The 17,334-nt window shown below is 37.9% G+C and overlaps 1 long non-coding RNA gene across 1 annotated transcript; it reads left to right on the plus strand.

Annotated features, from left to right (window-relative positions):
- The first annotated feature begins 446 nt into the window (after positions 1 to 446).
- Positions 447 to 1,131, plus strand: LOC148772744 (uncharacterized). Its single transcript, XR_016032754.1, has 2 exons — positions 447 to 667; positions 915 to 1,131. It is a non-coding gene; the product is annotated as an uncharacterized LOC148772744 (long non-coding RNA).
- The last annotated feature ends 16,203 nt before the right edge of the window (positions 1,132 to 17,334 follow it).

Genomic DNA, 17,334 nt, shown 5'->3' on the forward strand with positions numbered 1-17,334 from the left:
AATCAGATATTTTCTAGCCAAGAGACACAGCGTATAATCATCTTGTTTCAAAATGTGAAGCTCGAATGAGGTAAAACGGGTACAAACTGCAGAATATTCAACATTATTTAGAAGATTCTACCGAATTTAAAACCGCAAAGATGGGCGTGTAAGGAGATTCATTCTAATTACCAAAAAACATTTTAGGTTTTTTTCTTCGTAATTTAACTTTACCTCAAGGGTGACCGTAATTTACCCTAAAGCTTATGATGATCGAGAAAGTCCGTCTAATTGTACGAGTAAACAATGACCTTGAGCGCGTGGACCACCAAACTTAATTTGGACAAAAGGTCAATATTCCATGCAAAAGGCTGCATGGCTGAATGAGGAAATTGGAAGACTGGTCTACCAAGCCCTAAAAATGGCGGGTGTACAAGTTTACTGACAACTATCCATATTTACCCCTCTCTATCTTATTTATTAAGGGGGTGTTCAAGTGTAAAATTTAGCACCGCTAGCTCTCTCTCTCTCTCTCTCTCTCTCTCTCTCTCTCTCTCTCTCTCTCAAGATATATGGGTTCATACGTAGTAGTTAAATGTATTTTTTTATACTTGCTTGGGCTGTTACTAGGAACTGTGACTGCATTAATTTGCGTGTTGATTGCAAGAATTATCAAGAAAATGAAAAGGTAGGGGAACATATATATATATATATATATATATATATATATATATATATATATATATATATATATATATATATATATATATATATATATATATATATATATGTATATTGTTTCTTGATTTTTCTTTTCTTCTTAATTACTCAATCACTCTCTAATCAAATTTTAATTTGTTATATGGTATAGTTTTATATGTTTCGTATAATCGGGTTGCTTCGATTCATACTAAGATTTTTGGTTTTCTTAATAGGAACAGAGGAAACATGGGAGCGAAGGTTTGGTCTCAAATGGATGAACTCAGGTTTTTTTTGTGGTGTTTTTCCTTTTCTCTTTTTTCTTTTTTCCTTTTTGCTCTTTTCTGTCAAATAACTATCTGAATTTCATGTTTTTGACTCTTGTAACCTAGTGAACGACATCCAATTGAATAAATTAAATATGGCGAATAGTTTGGATTTTTCCGTATCCCACTACTACGCTCAGAGCAACTCCAATGGGAGAATCAAATGGAGTATTAAATTCCAAAACTATCATTTTGATTTCCAAAAGTGAAAATATTTCACTCTAATAGAGACATTAAGTGGTAGTTAATTTGATACTCAATCTCCTAGAGGTGCAAAAAATGCATAAAAAAAAAGAGGAACCATATATTCCTTAAAAATAGCTCTAGCAAATTCAAGGGGAAAAAAATAAATAAATAAAATCTCAATAAATTTCAATGAAAAATGGATAATAATTTATGTAATGCCTATGGGTTGGAGCGAGCATATGAGTTTTTTAAAAGTATCAAAGTATTATCTCAAGCATCAATTGAGTGTTTGATACTTCATTTTAATACCTCTCCATTGGAGTTGCTCTTATTATCATACTTATAAACAACAAATTATACAAACCGTGAGGAAACACATAAATGACGTCACAAAATGTATACTTGATGGTTCTAAACCGCCAAGAAAAAGACTGACTAATGATATGCCTAATTGGGCCAGCCCAATGGGCCTACAATCTCTTTACCTATTAGGCCACGAGCCCAATATCTAAGACTATTATCACCGAGGCCCAATCACCTTCAAATAAGGTTTGGACCCAACACCTCATCTAAGCTATAAATAAATGTTTGAACTCATTCCTCAAGGTACGTCCTATTAACTGAGCAATACTACAATGTATATCCTCTGGACTATTTCTATGATCAGCACGTCTGACTTGAGCGTCGGAGGGGTTTCCGCCGGATCAACCCCCGGCTTAGTTCATGTGTTCTATGATCGCAGGTACCTCAGGATCATCAAGTTGTCAAGCTATTGATCTGCTTTGCTCTCCCAATTCATTTTCTACACTACCCCAGATGATCTAAGTAATTAGCATCATCATTTTGGCGCCGTCTGTGGGAACGATGCAAACCAGATCACGTAGCCAACAAGATCCTCCTGAGGCGTCTGCTCGGAGAGAAAATGACACAGCTAACGACCTCCCACCTCGTGGAGGCTCTGGCTTGCCACCTCCTCCACGTCCCATGGATCCGCCTCGCGAGGTTCAGGTGATCCCCCTCGGGACCCACCACTCGCCGATCCACCACTCATTGCTCCTCTAATGGTTCAAATAACCGAGGATGCTCTTCAACGCATGATAGCAGAAGCTTCAACTCGCGCTGCCACAGAGGCCGTGACCCAATATATCGCCACGATGGGAGCAAATGCTCCCAACGCGATACCAACACCTGCTCTACATGTGGAGCCACCTATGGCACCACCGCCATCGACTCCCTGGGGGTATACAGTGCCCCCAAAACATTTCGCTCGCCAAGGGTTATCGACTCCCTGGGGGCTTACATCTGCCCCCAAAATATCTCGCTCGCCAAGGGTTATCGACTCCCTGGGGGTATACAGTGCCCCCAAAACATTTCGCTCGCCAAGGGTTATCGACTCCCTGGGGGCTTACATCTGCCCCCAAAATATTTCGTTCGCCAAGAGTTATCGACTCCCTAGGGGTTTATAGTGCCCCCAAAATATTTTGCTCGCCATGGGTCATCGACTCTCTGGGGGCCTACTTCCGCCCCCCCTCTAACGGTTCAGATAACCGAAGAGGACCTTCAGCGTATGATCGCCGAAACTTCAACAATATCAACTTCTACTTGCTCCTCTAACGGTTCAGATAACCGACAAGGACCTTCAGCATACAACAGCGAAAGCTTCAACTCGTGTTGTCACTGAAGCAACGACACAACCGTGTGCATTCACCTCAGACCATAGGTCTCGAGCGCCTCATCCTACAGTGGGTGGTTAACCCATCCCAAGGTTGGGCATCACCCTTACCTTTCAACCCCAAGTGGGTTCACATCACATCGCAAGAGACGAGTATAATCTTCCTACTCAAAAAATAGAACATCCCAAGGGGTGAACATCAACCAACAAAAAAAAAAAAAAAAAAGGAAGAAAAAGAAGAAGAAGAAAAAAGAAGAAGATGAAAAGAAAAAAAAAAAAGAACAGAAGAAAGAAGAAGAAAAAAGAACAAGATGAAGAAAAAAAAAATATAAAAAGAAGAAGAAGAAAAAAAGACAAGAAGATAAAGAAAAAAGAAGAAGAAGAAGAAAAAAAGAAGATACAAAGGAAAAAAAAAAAAAAACGCGTACATCAGCACCGCGCGGTTGGCCCAATGGAGCCTCGGTAGCCGCGCATCGTCCAAAACACGCGCCTCGGTCCGCGCGCGCGGCAGTAATTAAATTAAAAAAAAAAAAAAAAAAAAAATAGATAAACTGGGAGCGTGCAAAGCACGCGCGCGTGGGGGCGCCTACCGTTCTGTCAGCTGCGCGCCTCGGTCCGCGCGCGCGGCAGAAATTAAAAAAAAAAAAAAAAAAAAAAAAGAGAGGAAGGCTGCCTGCGCGTGGAGAACCGCGCGCCTCATCGGTACGCGCGCGCTGGCAGACAAATAAAACAAAAAAAAAAAAAAAAAGAAAAAGAGAGATGAGCAGCACACGTGGACATCAGCACAAAGCACCAAAGCAAGCTTTTCTCTCTCCTCCATTAATGTGCGTCCCATCACCCATCATCTCTCTTCTACATCAAATCCTACGGCTACTCAATCAAGTGGCGCGGCGCGCAGTTTTCTACTCCCTCCGTCCCAATTTAAGTGACGTTTTGGGTTGTTGCACATGTATTAAGAAAATCAATAAATGTGCATAGATTATAGTGAAAAGCATAGGAAAATACTAATATATCCCTGACATTAATTATTTTACACTAACTAATTAAGAGTGATAAAGGGTAAAATTGAAAATAGTGCAATTAATGATTCATTGAAAATCTAAAATGACAAATAATTTGGGACAAAAAAAACTCTCTAAAAAGACATATAATATGGGACAGAGGGAGTACTAATTAAATCAAATTGCGCGCGAATTTCAACACGCCTCACTAAATTGCGCACGCTCTCTTACGGACAAATAAAAATTATTATTTCTCAAAACCACGCCAGCGAATAACGGTACACTATAGCACCAATCTACTCTCGACACGATCCGGTACCTTTTTCGACTAGGCTCCCACATCAACTCGAGAGTGGGGGGCTTGCGAGACAAACCCGCCGGGAGACAACTCCCACGAGGAGCAAACTCGCTCGGAACTACAACCCGTAGCGAGATAACTCTCACGAGGAGATAACTCGCTCCGTCTTATAACCACAGCGAGTTAACTCCCACGAGGAGACCACTCGCTCCGTCCTATAACCCACAGCGAGACAACTCCCACGAGGAGCCAACTCCCTCGGGTCTACGAAACCATAGCGAGATAACTCCCACGAGGAGACCACTCGCTCCGTCTTATAACCCGTTGTGAGATAACTCCCACGAGGAGCCAACTCCCTCGGGTCTCATACCCACAGCGAGATAACTCCCACGAGAAGACCACTCGCTCTGTCCCACAATTCGCAGCGAGACAACTCCCGCGAGGAGCCAACTCGCCCGATACTACAACTCGTAGCGAGACAACTCCCAGGAGGAGCCAACTCGCTCGGTACTACAACCGGCAGCAAGACAACTCCCACGAGGAGATAACTTGCTCAGTCATATAACCCGTTGCGAGGCAACTCCCACGAGGAGTCAACTCCCTCGGGTCTACGAACCCACAGTGAGATAACTCCTACAAGGAGACCACGCGCTCCATCCTACGACCCGCAGCGAGGCAACTCCCACGAGGAGCCAACTCGCTCGGTACTACGAACCCGTAGCGAGACAACTCCCACGAGGAGCCAACTCGCTCGGTACCACAACCCGCAGCGAGACAACTCCCACGAGGAGCCAACTCGCTCGATGCTACAAATCCGTTGCAAGGCAACTCCCACGTACAACCACCTCGCTCGATAATAAGACTCCCTGCGAGACAACTCCCACGAGGAGACAACTCGCTCAGAGCAACCTCAATCCGCACGCTCCTCAATCGCGCGTCATCCAATGCTCCTACAACTTCGCTGCAAGACAACTCTCTTGAAGAGACAACTCGCTCGCAATGCACTACATAATCGCAAGCTCAAGTTAGCACGATTACAACCCTAGAAACACTTAGAGATATTATGATAATCTATATAGCCTGGCCAGCTTGATTACTCAAAATTTATCTACTTGTTTTCGATGGGTCCTTCATTAAAACGTGGCCACGGTCCAAACATACTTACGACCCACGAGGTCTAACAAGAGGCACGATCCCCATAAAAAAAAACTCTTGAGAGCCTGATCCCCTCCTCAAGTACATCACGCACAAGGCTATATGTAAACACATACAAGCAACGCGTCAAAACATTGACAATATCGATAAATAACAACTCCCATGAGGAGAATATTAGCACCGTGCTACTACATTATCACGAGACAACTCCCACGAGGAGATAACTCGATCAACTCTATTACCCCACGACGAGACAACTCCCACGAGGAGATTACTTGATCCGTGCTACCACATTATCGCGAAACAACTCCCACGAGGAGATAACTCGATCAACTATATTACCCCGCGACGAGACAACTCCCACGAGGAGATAATTTGCTACTACATCGTCGCGGGACAACACCGACGACTCAAATAACTTACATAGCGACAACTTGGTCGCGCTACGCGCCAACGCGCATTCACGCCCCTCCGACACACGCTCCAACGCGTTTTCGCACACCATCGACTACTACAATTTTACTCTCGACACGATCTGTCACCCATTCCAATATGGCCCCCACATCGACTCGAGAGTGGGGGGCTTAATGATATGCCTAATTGGGCCAGCCCAATGGGCCTACAATCTCTTTACCTATTAGGCCACGAGCCCAATATCTAAGACTATTATCACCGAGGCCCAATCACCTTCAAATAAGGTTTGGGCCCAACAATCTCATCTAAGCTATAAATAAAGGTTTGAACTCGTTCCTCAAGGTACGTCCTATTAACTGAGCAATACTACAATGTATATCCTCTGGACTATTTCTATGATCAGCACGTCTGACTTGAGCGTCGGAGGGGTTTCCGCCGGATCAACCCCCGGCTTAGTTCATGTGTTCTATGATCGCAGGTACCTCAGGATCATCAAGTTGTCAAGCTATTGATCTGCTTTGCTCTCCCAATTCATTTTCTACACTACCCCAGATGATCTAAGTAATTAGCATCATCACTGACATATATGTTTCTACAAGTAACTGTCAAGATTCTCGACGCTTTGAAAATCATCATGAAAACTAGTATATATTTTCAAAACCGTCAAGGATACTTTCTCGGCCTTTTAAAACCGCCGGGAATACTAGTATGCATTTTTTTCAAAATGTCGCGTGGATTAATGTTCAAACCAATACTCAAATGTAAACGCATGTCGAAAAATAAATATGATTTCCAACAGGGGCTATTTGCAAAAAATAATAACATGTAGTAGACACAAGACCACCCCAATACAAAAAAAATGTTATATTTCCTATATACACATACTACTAGACCTAGTTCCCTAATTTCCCTTCAAGATTCAATCGAATCACATATTTCAAGACCAATAAAAATGACAAATTCAAATACGAACACACGCACGAAACTTACGACACTCTGTTTTATTAAAAAAAAAAAAAAAAAAAAAAAAAACGCCGCTAGTTGTTCATGAAAAAACGCAGGACCAATGCCCCACACCGTCAGAAAAACCGACTCAAAAAAGGAAGAAGACCATCACCATCGGAAGCCCAAACTGCGGAAGCTCGGCCTCCGCCGAAGAAGAAACATGCCGCGCCGTAATTTAGAACAACTAGTAATCGTGTCCCGTGTGTTGCATGGTGTCACATTCAAATAGGGAAGAATAATTATTTAAATAAATAATATATAAATTGTAATGAAAAATCCATCAAACAATATTAAACTATTTATCTGTGAAATTTAAATTGCACTAGGTGTTGCACGGAGTAGCATATAACAAACGGAATTATCAAATAACAAACACATGAATTAGATAGGAGGAATAAATAACAAACTTATACACCAAATAGTAATTTTAATTTATAAAGAACACTACTAATTAAGTCTTTACATTTACCACTTTTCTTGTCGGCCTCAAGCCACCTAATCCGCGTATTCTAAAAATCGGTCGAGGCGGCCAATTAATCGGTCTTCGAGGCAGAGGCGGTCCCAAACCTTTACGATTTTAGTGTAAAGGTTTGAAAAATCGATTTTTGCCAGTGAGGCGGTTTCAGGCGGTCTGAGGCGGTCAAACCTTTAAGGCGGGTCAAACTCGGTGGCAAAAATCGGCCAACAATCTGTCAAAAATAGGTTTTTTTATTTTATTTTATTTTATTTGATAATTCAAAATAAAAGTTGAGATTTTAATATAAAAACATATGAGTTTACTTTATTTTGTTTATGTTAACTGTTATTGTTAAAGAACTAACGATGTATGACAGGAATGTTCAAGAATAAATGTAAATTCAAAAAAATTGTCTGTTTATTTATATTTTATAAGGATATTTTTGTATTATGATCTTATTATTATTAAACTTTTATTATGTTATTAGGATATATATGATGGAGATACAACTAGGTTTAAATATCTTTTTATATATGTTTTGAGTATTTATAAATATTATCTAGAAATATATATTATTAAATTTTAAAAATTAATTTATTTCCGATTTATCACCGATTAATCACCGCCGCACCGATTAATCGTGAGTCGGTGCCTGACCGCCTCCAACCCAATTACCGTTTTTTACAACCTTGCCTAATCCCACACATAGTATTATCTTTGATCCGGTTACTTTTGCACCACCGGGGTAGAGCATACAAACATTGTTTTTTTGCTTTTTTGAAGCGATTTTGAATGTAATGAACTATGATCTTTGGCCATTTCAAAATAAACTCCTTGTCTAAATTGTATTGAACAAATTCAGAGAGACCATTACATTGTCAAATCATTGTTCAAAAGGATAAAAACACGTTCGTTTTTTACTCGATTCTTATACACAGCTAACACATGTCCCTTAGTTGATACTGAATGGTAAAATTAAAGCATTAAAAATTGCAGATAATTTAAATCTTTTATGGACTTGTAATAGATTCAAATTATAAATTATTGACTATACATTCGTCGAACTTAACCGTTGGTGTCCTAATAAATAATAATATATTAAAAATAAAAATAAAATGTTTGCAAGAAAATCAAGGTTAAATATGAAATGATTGAAAAATGCCATATTCACAGAAGAAAAATGATTACTTCATACAGTATTCTCTGCAGAATACCAAATTCAATCGATATGCAATAATATATATCGATACACATTGAAGAAGTAGTTGTATTAAAAAAAATTAATGTATAAAAAACCTGCAAGCAAGCAATTAGCAAAATGAAAACCACAATAAAACATAAAAATGTGCATATTTTCTTTGAAAAATAACCACAAAAATATAAAAGAAATAAAGTCCATAACATCAGGCAGTAAGTATTGTAATAATGCAAGTTAAGGTTCTACTAATCATGTTTGAGTTTATTGCAATTACTACCCCTGTGAAAATCGCAACTGCGTGTTTGCCCCCTGTCATAAAAAAATTAGTAAATACCCCCTGTATATATTAGTCAAAGACAAAAAACCCCCTTATCGCAAATCGTGTGTCTCACTCGCGGTTTCTGCGATTTTTCTTCCTTTTGTTGTGTGAAATGACAGTACTGCCCCCAACTTCTTTTCTTTTTTTTTTTTCTTTTTTTTTTAAGTATTAAGTATAAACCAAAAAAAATAAATCGAATAATATTTAATTTTCTCAAACTTTACCTTCACCGTTCTCCACCATCGTCCACGGCGGGGGACATCAAACCACCACCACTCCCCGCAGAATACACCACCCTCTCATAGCAGATCCCCTTGTGATTCCCTTTTCTTCTTCTTCGTCTCGTCTGTTTTCTTCTTCGTCTCGTCTGTTTTGATTCCCTTTTGCTCTGTTTTGTGTGCTTTTATTTTTTTTTTGTTGTTGTAACAAACGCCCCCCAACCCCCCAACCCCCCACACCCATCATCATCTATCCATCTTCCAACCAAACCCCTGACTATTATTTATTATTTTATTATTTCTCCGTCCAGTTGATCTGTATCTGCCTCTCATATCGGCATTTTGAAGACGACCCAGAAAAAAAAAAACTTTTTTTTTTTAATTCGCTCGTATACGATCAAGATTGAATTTTTATTCTCTCTCTCTCTCTATACTTCTTTCTCTCTCTAGGGTGGTGTAATCTGATTTTCGTCGATTCACCCGCATTTTCCCAGCCACACCACTGTTCGAAGAAATAGTACAGCACTACAACTCCTCGCCGCCGTAGGCGACGCGGAGAGGAGGAAATTCTGGTGAAAGTGGGAGGTGGAATGGGAGGCGGCAACGAGGTGAAGTTGGCGGTGGATGGGTGTCTGCGACGAGAAGAGTGGAGGAGACATGTTGTGGAAGGAAAGGGGTGGGTCCGGCGGAGGTGGCGGCGGGAAGAGGTGATGGCCGGAGGTGGTGGTGGGGGTTTGTTGGTGGTGGCGATTTCAATGGGGAATAAGAAGAATTTGGGGAAGACATGTTCTTCTCTCATTTTGGAGGCGGCGGCATAACCAGGTGATTGCCGCTGGTGCCACGGTGGTGGGAATTTGGTGGTGGTGGTGGTGATTTCAATGGGGAAGAAGAAATTTGGATTTTGTGGAAGACGATACTTTTTCCAAAATGCTGATTTCAGCTCCCACAATTTTACTAATATAATGTATTTTCTGAAAAATTATAATTCAGTCCCTAACTTATTATTTGATTAAGTTTCTACATTTTTTTAGTATTTCAATTTGGTCCCCAAGGTTTTTTGCAGAAACATCCTAAGGCTATTTTTGTCCTTTCACAATCGGTCAACGGGAAAAAGAGAAATGGGTCGAGTAAGCTATCTAAACATAAATACAGGGGGGTATTTGCTAATTTTTTTATGACAGGGGGGAAACGCACAGTTGCGATTTTCACAGGGGTAGTAATTGCAATAAACTCAATCATGTTTACTATCATTCATCGTCGTCCGAGTATAAAAACAAACAACTAATTTATGCAAAAGTATAGTTTGAAAAAGAATTCATCAACATCATTATTTAATTTCGGGAAACATAAGTGCAAATACTTTTAATGACCATAATGTTATTAATTCAATAATAACTACAAAAACACAGAACCTTGGGTAGCATATTCTCATAATATAGAGCGAAAAGAACAGGAAAAATCTTCTTCTTACCGAAATCCTCTTTTTACCTACACCACATGAAATTAACCAATTTGCCAAATAATACAACTAACGTTACAACAATTGTTGTGCCTCCAACATTAATAGACGGTGACTCCTGAAGACATAAAACGTAATGAGTCTACAAAATAAAAAAATAAATGGCATAATAGGTTTTCGAAAACGAAAAATACTATGGTCAACCCTACAATCAAAGAGATGAACATTATTTGAAAGCATATGGCTGACGTGCGGGGAGTCATTGTGAACAAAAATTATGCCTGAGTTGTACAAAAAAATCAAAATTATTAGCAACTATTATGTGGTGTGAAATTTAAACATATGACGTAAAATAAATCAAAATAAATAATTGTATTTTTTACCTATAATAAACAATTGCTTATTTTAAAATATCTTGGTGAGGAAGAAGATGACGAACAAAAAAAATGAGCAAGAAGAAGATGAAAAAAAAAATTGTGCTTTTCGGTGGAGTTCTCCATGAGTTTAAATAGAGTAAAATTTGTAATGGGGTTGAGATCATGGGGTTCTTACTTCTACCATGAGTTAGTGGGGGGTTAGAGAGGAGAAGGAAAATACGAAAGAGAAAAAAAAAATACAAAACTACAAGGAAAATATCGGAAAAAAAAAGGAAAACAGAAAATACCATGATCAACCCAACAATCAAAGAGATGAACATTATGTGAAGGCATATGGCTGACATATTGAACGAAAATTAGGTCTGGGTTGTACAAAAAAATCAAAATTGTTAGCATCTATTATGTGCTGTGAAATTTAAACATATGATGTAAAATAAATCTAAATAAATAATTGTATTGCTTATCTGTTGAAAGCAATTGCTTACGTTGAGGACGAACAAAAAAAAATGAGCAAGAAGAAGACGAACAAAAAAAATTGCGTTTATGGCTCTAGTTCTCCATCAGTTTAAATAGAGTAAAATTTGTAATGAGGTTGAGATGATGGGGTACTAACTTCTACCATGAGTTAGTGGGGGGTTAGAGAGGAGAAGGAAAATACGAAAGAGAAAAAAAAATACAAAACTACAAGGAAAATATCGGAAAAAAAAAGGAAAACAGAAAATACCATGATCAACCCAACAATCAAAGAGATGAACATTATGTGAAGGCATATGGCTGACATATTGAACGAAAATTAGGTCTGGGTTGTACAAAAAAATCAAAATTGTTAGCATCTATATGTGCTGTGAAATTTAAACATATGATGTAAAATAAATCTAAATAAATAATTGTATTGCTTATCTGTTGAAAGCAATTGCTTACGTTGAGGACGAACAAAAAAAAATGAGCAAGAAGAAGACGAACAAAAAAAATTGCGTTTATGGCTCTAGTTCTCCATCAGTTTAAATAGAGTAAAATTTGTAATGAGGTTGAGATGATGGGGTACTAACTTCTACCATGAGTTAGTGGGGGGTTAGAGAGGAGAAGGAAAATACGAAAGAGAAAAAAAAATACAAAACTACAAGGAAAATATCGGAAAAAAAAAAAAGGAAAACAGAAAATACCATGATCAACCCAACAATCAAAGAGATGAACATTATGTGAAGGCATATGGCTGACATATTGAACGAAAATTAGGTCTGGGTTGTACAAAAAAATCAAAATTGTTAGCATCTATATGTGCTGTGAAATTTAAACATATGATGTAAAATAAATCTAAATAAATAATTGTATTGCTTATCTGTTGAAAGCAATTGCTTACGTTGAGGACGAACAAAAAAAAATGAGCAAGAAGAAGACGAACAAAAAAAATTGCGTTTATGGCTCTAGTTCTCCATCAGTTTAAATAGAGTAAAATTTGTAATGAGGTTGAGATGATGGGGTACTAACTTCTACCATGAGTTAGTGGGGGGTTAGAGAGGAGAAGGAAAATACGAAAGAGAAAAAAAAATACAAAACTACAAGGAAAATATCGGAAAAAAAAAAAAAGGAAAACAGAAAATACCATGATCAACCCAACAATCAAAGAGATGAACATTATGTGAAGGCATATGGCTGACATATTGAACGAAAATTAGGTCTGGGTTGTACAAAAAAATCAAAATTGTTAGCATTTATATGTGCTGTGAAATTTAAACATATGATGTAAAATAAATCTAAATAAATAATTGTATTGCTTATCTGTTGAAAGCAATTGCTTACGTTGAGGACGAACAAAAAAAAAATGAGCAAGAAGAAGACGAACAAAAAAAATTGCGTTTATGGCTCTAGTTCTCCATCAGTTTAAATAGAGTAAAATTTGTAATGAGGTTGAGATGATGGGGTACTAACTCTTACCATGAGCAGTTAGTGGGACGTTAGAGTGGAGAAGGGAAATCCGAAAGAGAAAAAAAAATGCAAGGAAAAAAACAATAAAAAAATAGAAAGAAGAAAAGAAAAAGAAAACGAAAAATGAGTGGACAGATAGTAGAAGTGCATGAGTTGGAGTGGAATTATACCACAATCCAAAAGAATAGGAAAATATTCATGCAAACATTTTAAATTATGAACCGAACAATTATTATAGTCTTAAATTAGAGATTTATTAATTGACAAAATTGCCCATAGGTTTAGGTTTAGGTTTTAATTCAAAATATCTTTCTTTTATATATAAGATTCCGAGCTATCTCTTATTGGAGATATTAATATTGAAAATACATTTCACTAACAACTTAAACTCTTGGTTGAGATAGTCATTCAACATGGTATCAGAGCCAGATCAAATGAAAAGATCCTGAGTTCTAATCGCACAGACACCCATTTCAAATATTTCGTCTGACTATTATTTGAAGTAATTAATCAAAAAAAAAAACCCTGAACAAATTGGAATGGTAATTGTAAAATTACTTGATTGTATAGTCGAACTGTAATTGTTGAAATTATATCAAAATATCAACAAATATATGTTGACTTTTTGGACAATAATGGACGCTGATCGGAATGTCGATATTCTTCATAATATTCAACATGTAAGTGTCGATTGTTTTGAGAAAAAATCGTCAATCTATATGTCGAATGTTTAGAAAAGTATCGATAGACAATATGTCTTTTCCATCACAATTTATATGCAAATTTAATGGTGCCCAAAATCTGCACCATCAAGATATGCACCCTTCAAGATCTCTTTCTAAACGCATATACGTTTCCCTTCCATGATTTGATCTTATCTCCTTTCCTTGTATGAGTTATCTTCTCATGCAAGAAATCCTCGAGTCCTTATCTTTTACGAATTCTTCTCTGCTCGTTGTATGTTACACGCTTCATCCCTACTTATGCTAAAAGATCTCGTGATGACGACCTTTTGGATTAGTAAATTATACAGATATCGGCGAACTCCGTCGTCTAGCGAGCCCCCAAGCCCACATAAAATTATAGTTGAGCCTCCAACTCAATAAATTCGTCTTGACTCTCCTCCGGGTTATGCTTGAGGCCCACCTTTAAGGGGTTCGGTCCAAATTTGCCAAATTGGTCCCCATTACATATAAAAAAACAAATCCAAAACTATGAAAAAATCTAATCATGAATTATTTAAGAGGATGTAAAATAAGTGTACTAGATCCTCTATATGCCTTGGTGGGTCCACCTAAAAGATCATTAACTAATGGCATGTCTCGCAATGGATGACCTAGTGTTTGGAGCAAGTGAGAATTGTCACTTGACCCATGTTTGAATCCCCTTGCCAGTCGCTAGATCGAGCTTGTCATGCATAGTTAGTCTAGTGTAGTTTACATCTTTCGTATGATTTGCAAGCTATTATATGGGAGTATAGGTTTACTCAGTACACCTATATAATTGGCTGTGGATTCCTTCGTTATAAGAAAACGAAAAAAAAAATTAATGGCCTGATTCTATTTAACAAGAGGTTGTAAGCCCATAAGGCCTTACTAATCCTACTTGGAGTTTTACTTCTAATAAGAATTATATTAATCACTCTAAAAATAATCTATTTCGCTCATTTTATTATGTACATGTACCTTACGCCTAAGTTACATAGAACTCTTATTGTTCTAGTTAGGGGTGATTTTATTTTGGGACCATATTGCCCTACCAACCCATTGCCCTATCGAACCAAACCAATTCTCTACCGAAATATTTATACGAAATGATTACCGTACCAAAATATTTTGGTAGGGCAACGATAATCAATATTATTAAAATGGTATTACCCTACCGTACCAAAATATATTATTAATAAATAAAAATAATTAAATTTAATTTTAGTAATTAATTTATTTTTGTATAAAGTGTGAAGATAATATGCTAAGTAACTATTATTTGTTAAAATTAGTTGTACATTTTATATATGTCAAAAATATTTTTAATGTTTTCATTAATTATGATATAATTTGTGTTAAGAATATTTATGTTATAATTTTATTTATAAGGAGTTTATATTAGACAATTAAGAACATATTTAGAATACATATATCTTAAATACTAGTTTCAAGCATTTTATATACCTTGAATTGCTTTTAAAAAATGATACTCAATTTTAACTTAAATAATAAATAACATAAATTGGTAATTACCCTTACAATACCGTATCGTACCGGGTTTTTGGTATAACGAAATTGTTGGTAGGGCAATGATTTCAGAATATCGAAATATCGGTAATGGTAGTGATTCAAGTGGTTTGGTACGGTTACCTACCAAACCCACCCTAGTTCTACCTACCTACCTGTTGGCCTAAGCAACTAAGTTGAACATTAGAGGGGTTTTCCAACGGATCACTTACCGGCTTAATCTATACATGCTCATCTCGTAGGTTAAGATTCAGGCGTTCAACAGCTCTCCACATGGCAGCGACTTCGGCTAGAACACATACTCGTCTGCCTTAAACAATATTCCAATTAAATCAACCTAAGTGATACAACATTATTTCGGCGCCGTATATGGGAATGTAGGCAAGATCGCAACGTAAACAAGGTAAATCGGAGAACCGCCTACCATAGGGAGCTACCACATTAGCTGGCTTAAACCTCTCTCCGATGGTGAGTCCACCTAGGCTGAATGAAGTCCCGCCCTCTCCACCTAGGTTGAATCAACTCCCACCAGCTATAATACATTACATCGAGACAACTTGCCCGACACTACTAAATCATGCAAAAACAACTCGTGCGAAGCTACTATATCGCGGCATGACAACTCCCGTGACGCTACTACATCGCGGCATGACAACTCCCATGACGCTACCACATCGCGGTAAGACAACTCTTTAGGACCTCAGACATTACCAGTTGTTCTGAAACCAATTGATGTCAGGAAATGCACAAAATCCTAGCCTTATAGTGCATTCAACACACACAAGCGCCCACAACATTCGATGGTGAGTCTCGCATACCCGGACCTCCCCCCATGTACATTGCTGCTAAACCCGGCTAACAAACTCCCATGGCACTACCTTGCGTTGTGATAACACGCATAGTGCTACGATATCGCGACGAGACAGCTTGGGCGATGCTATTACATCGCGACGAGACAACTTCCATAGTGCTTCGAGACAACTCGCGCAACACTACTACATCGCAGAGAACAATTTCCACGGCACTACTACCTTGTGTTGAGACAACTCACACAATGCTACGACATTGCGATGCGAATACTTTCACGGTGTTACTACCTTTCGTCGAGACAACTCCCTTGGCGATACTAAGTATGGAAAAAAAACCAATCTACGTGAGAGCTATCTGAGTCTACTACCTAGTTGAGACCTACCTGGGTCAACCTAACTAAGACCTACCCGAGTCTACATGCTTGGGTCTACCTACGAGTTACCTACCTAGGTGAGACCTACATATCTGCTGGCCTAGGCAACTGACGTGAGGGTTAGTGGGGTTTGCGCCAGATCAACCGCGGACTTAGTTAGTACAATACAAACATCTCTCTTCTCTGCAATTTGTTTTTGATTGAACATAGAAATCCCTAACATAAAGGCGGTTGTTAAGTACTCAAAAATGGATTATATCATATTATTTTGTCTTTATCTACCTAATACCGAATCTTTTTATTTTTTCTCCAATTCTAACATGTAATATCTTAATAATGGTATAATTTTATTTTTGTTTTACTATTCTATACAAAGATGTATGACCTTAATAAGTCTAAGAAAATTTTGTTTATAGGATTGTTTTAGAAATTCTTTTCTATTTTGATCTGTTGCAATATCCAATTTAAGTAAAAAAAATTCTTTATTCGTATGTGCTTATCTCGCGTGTTCAAGACTCAAGCATTCTACAGCTCTCACGTGGCAGCGACTTTATCTAATCACCTGCTCGCATACAATTACATACCCTATCATTCCTATTTAATCTACCCAAATAAGTGATACAACAGATATCCCTTATTTCGAATTATTAATGTTATAATTATTTCGTGCAAATTAATTATATATATTTGTGTCCGATGAATTCCAGATTCAGTTTTAAATGTCGTTTTACTGTTTTACGAAGAGTTGCAACAGTTAATGAAACAGTAATAAAAAGACACAAATTTTAAAGTGGTTCGGATACAATTGTACCCTACATCCACGGGGACCTGCAAATGAAATTTACTAATCTTTAGTTTTACGAATACAATAATAGGACTTAATCGAAATGCAAAGACTCTCTCTTTGTCGACGCCATTCTTGTATACTACGCTGAATTAACAATCTTCACTTTGCAGCACGTCCTTGTTCCGCACGGTTGAAATTCCTTCAACGCTGAGTCCCTCAGTCGGCGGATCGACCTCCTCCCGAGATCTTCTGATTTCTCCTCCCGAAGAACCGATCTTCTTTTCGCGTGAAAGAAGCAAATCCTTTTTCTGTATTTTTCTTCTCGAATTAAGATAAAAAAGTTTGGAGCAGCAACGTAAGAGCAGAAAATAATTTTTCTCTCAAATAAAAGGGACAGCCTTCAAAGACGTTGATGCTCCTCCTTTTATACTTCCGTAGTTG

This window comes from Erythranthe guttata, chromosome 1 (genome assembly GCF_056151865.1).
Source record: "Erythranthe guttata isolate IM_541 chromosome 1, IM_541, whole genome shotgun sequence".
Taxonomy (NCBI): domain Eukaryota; kingdom Viridiplantae; phylum Streptophyta; class Magnoliopsida; order Lamiales; family Phrymaceae; genus Erythranthe; species Erythranthe guttata.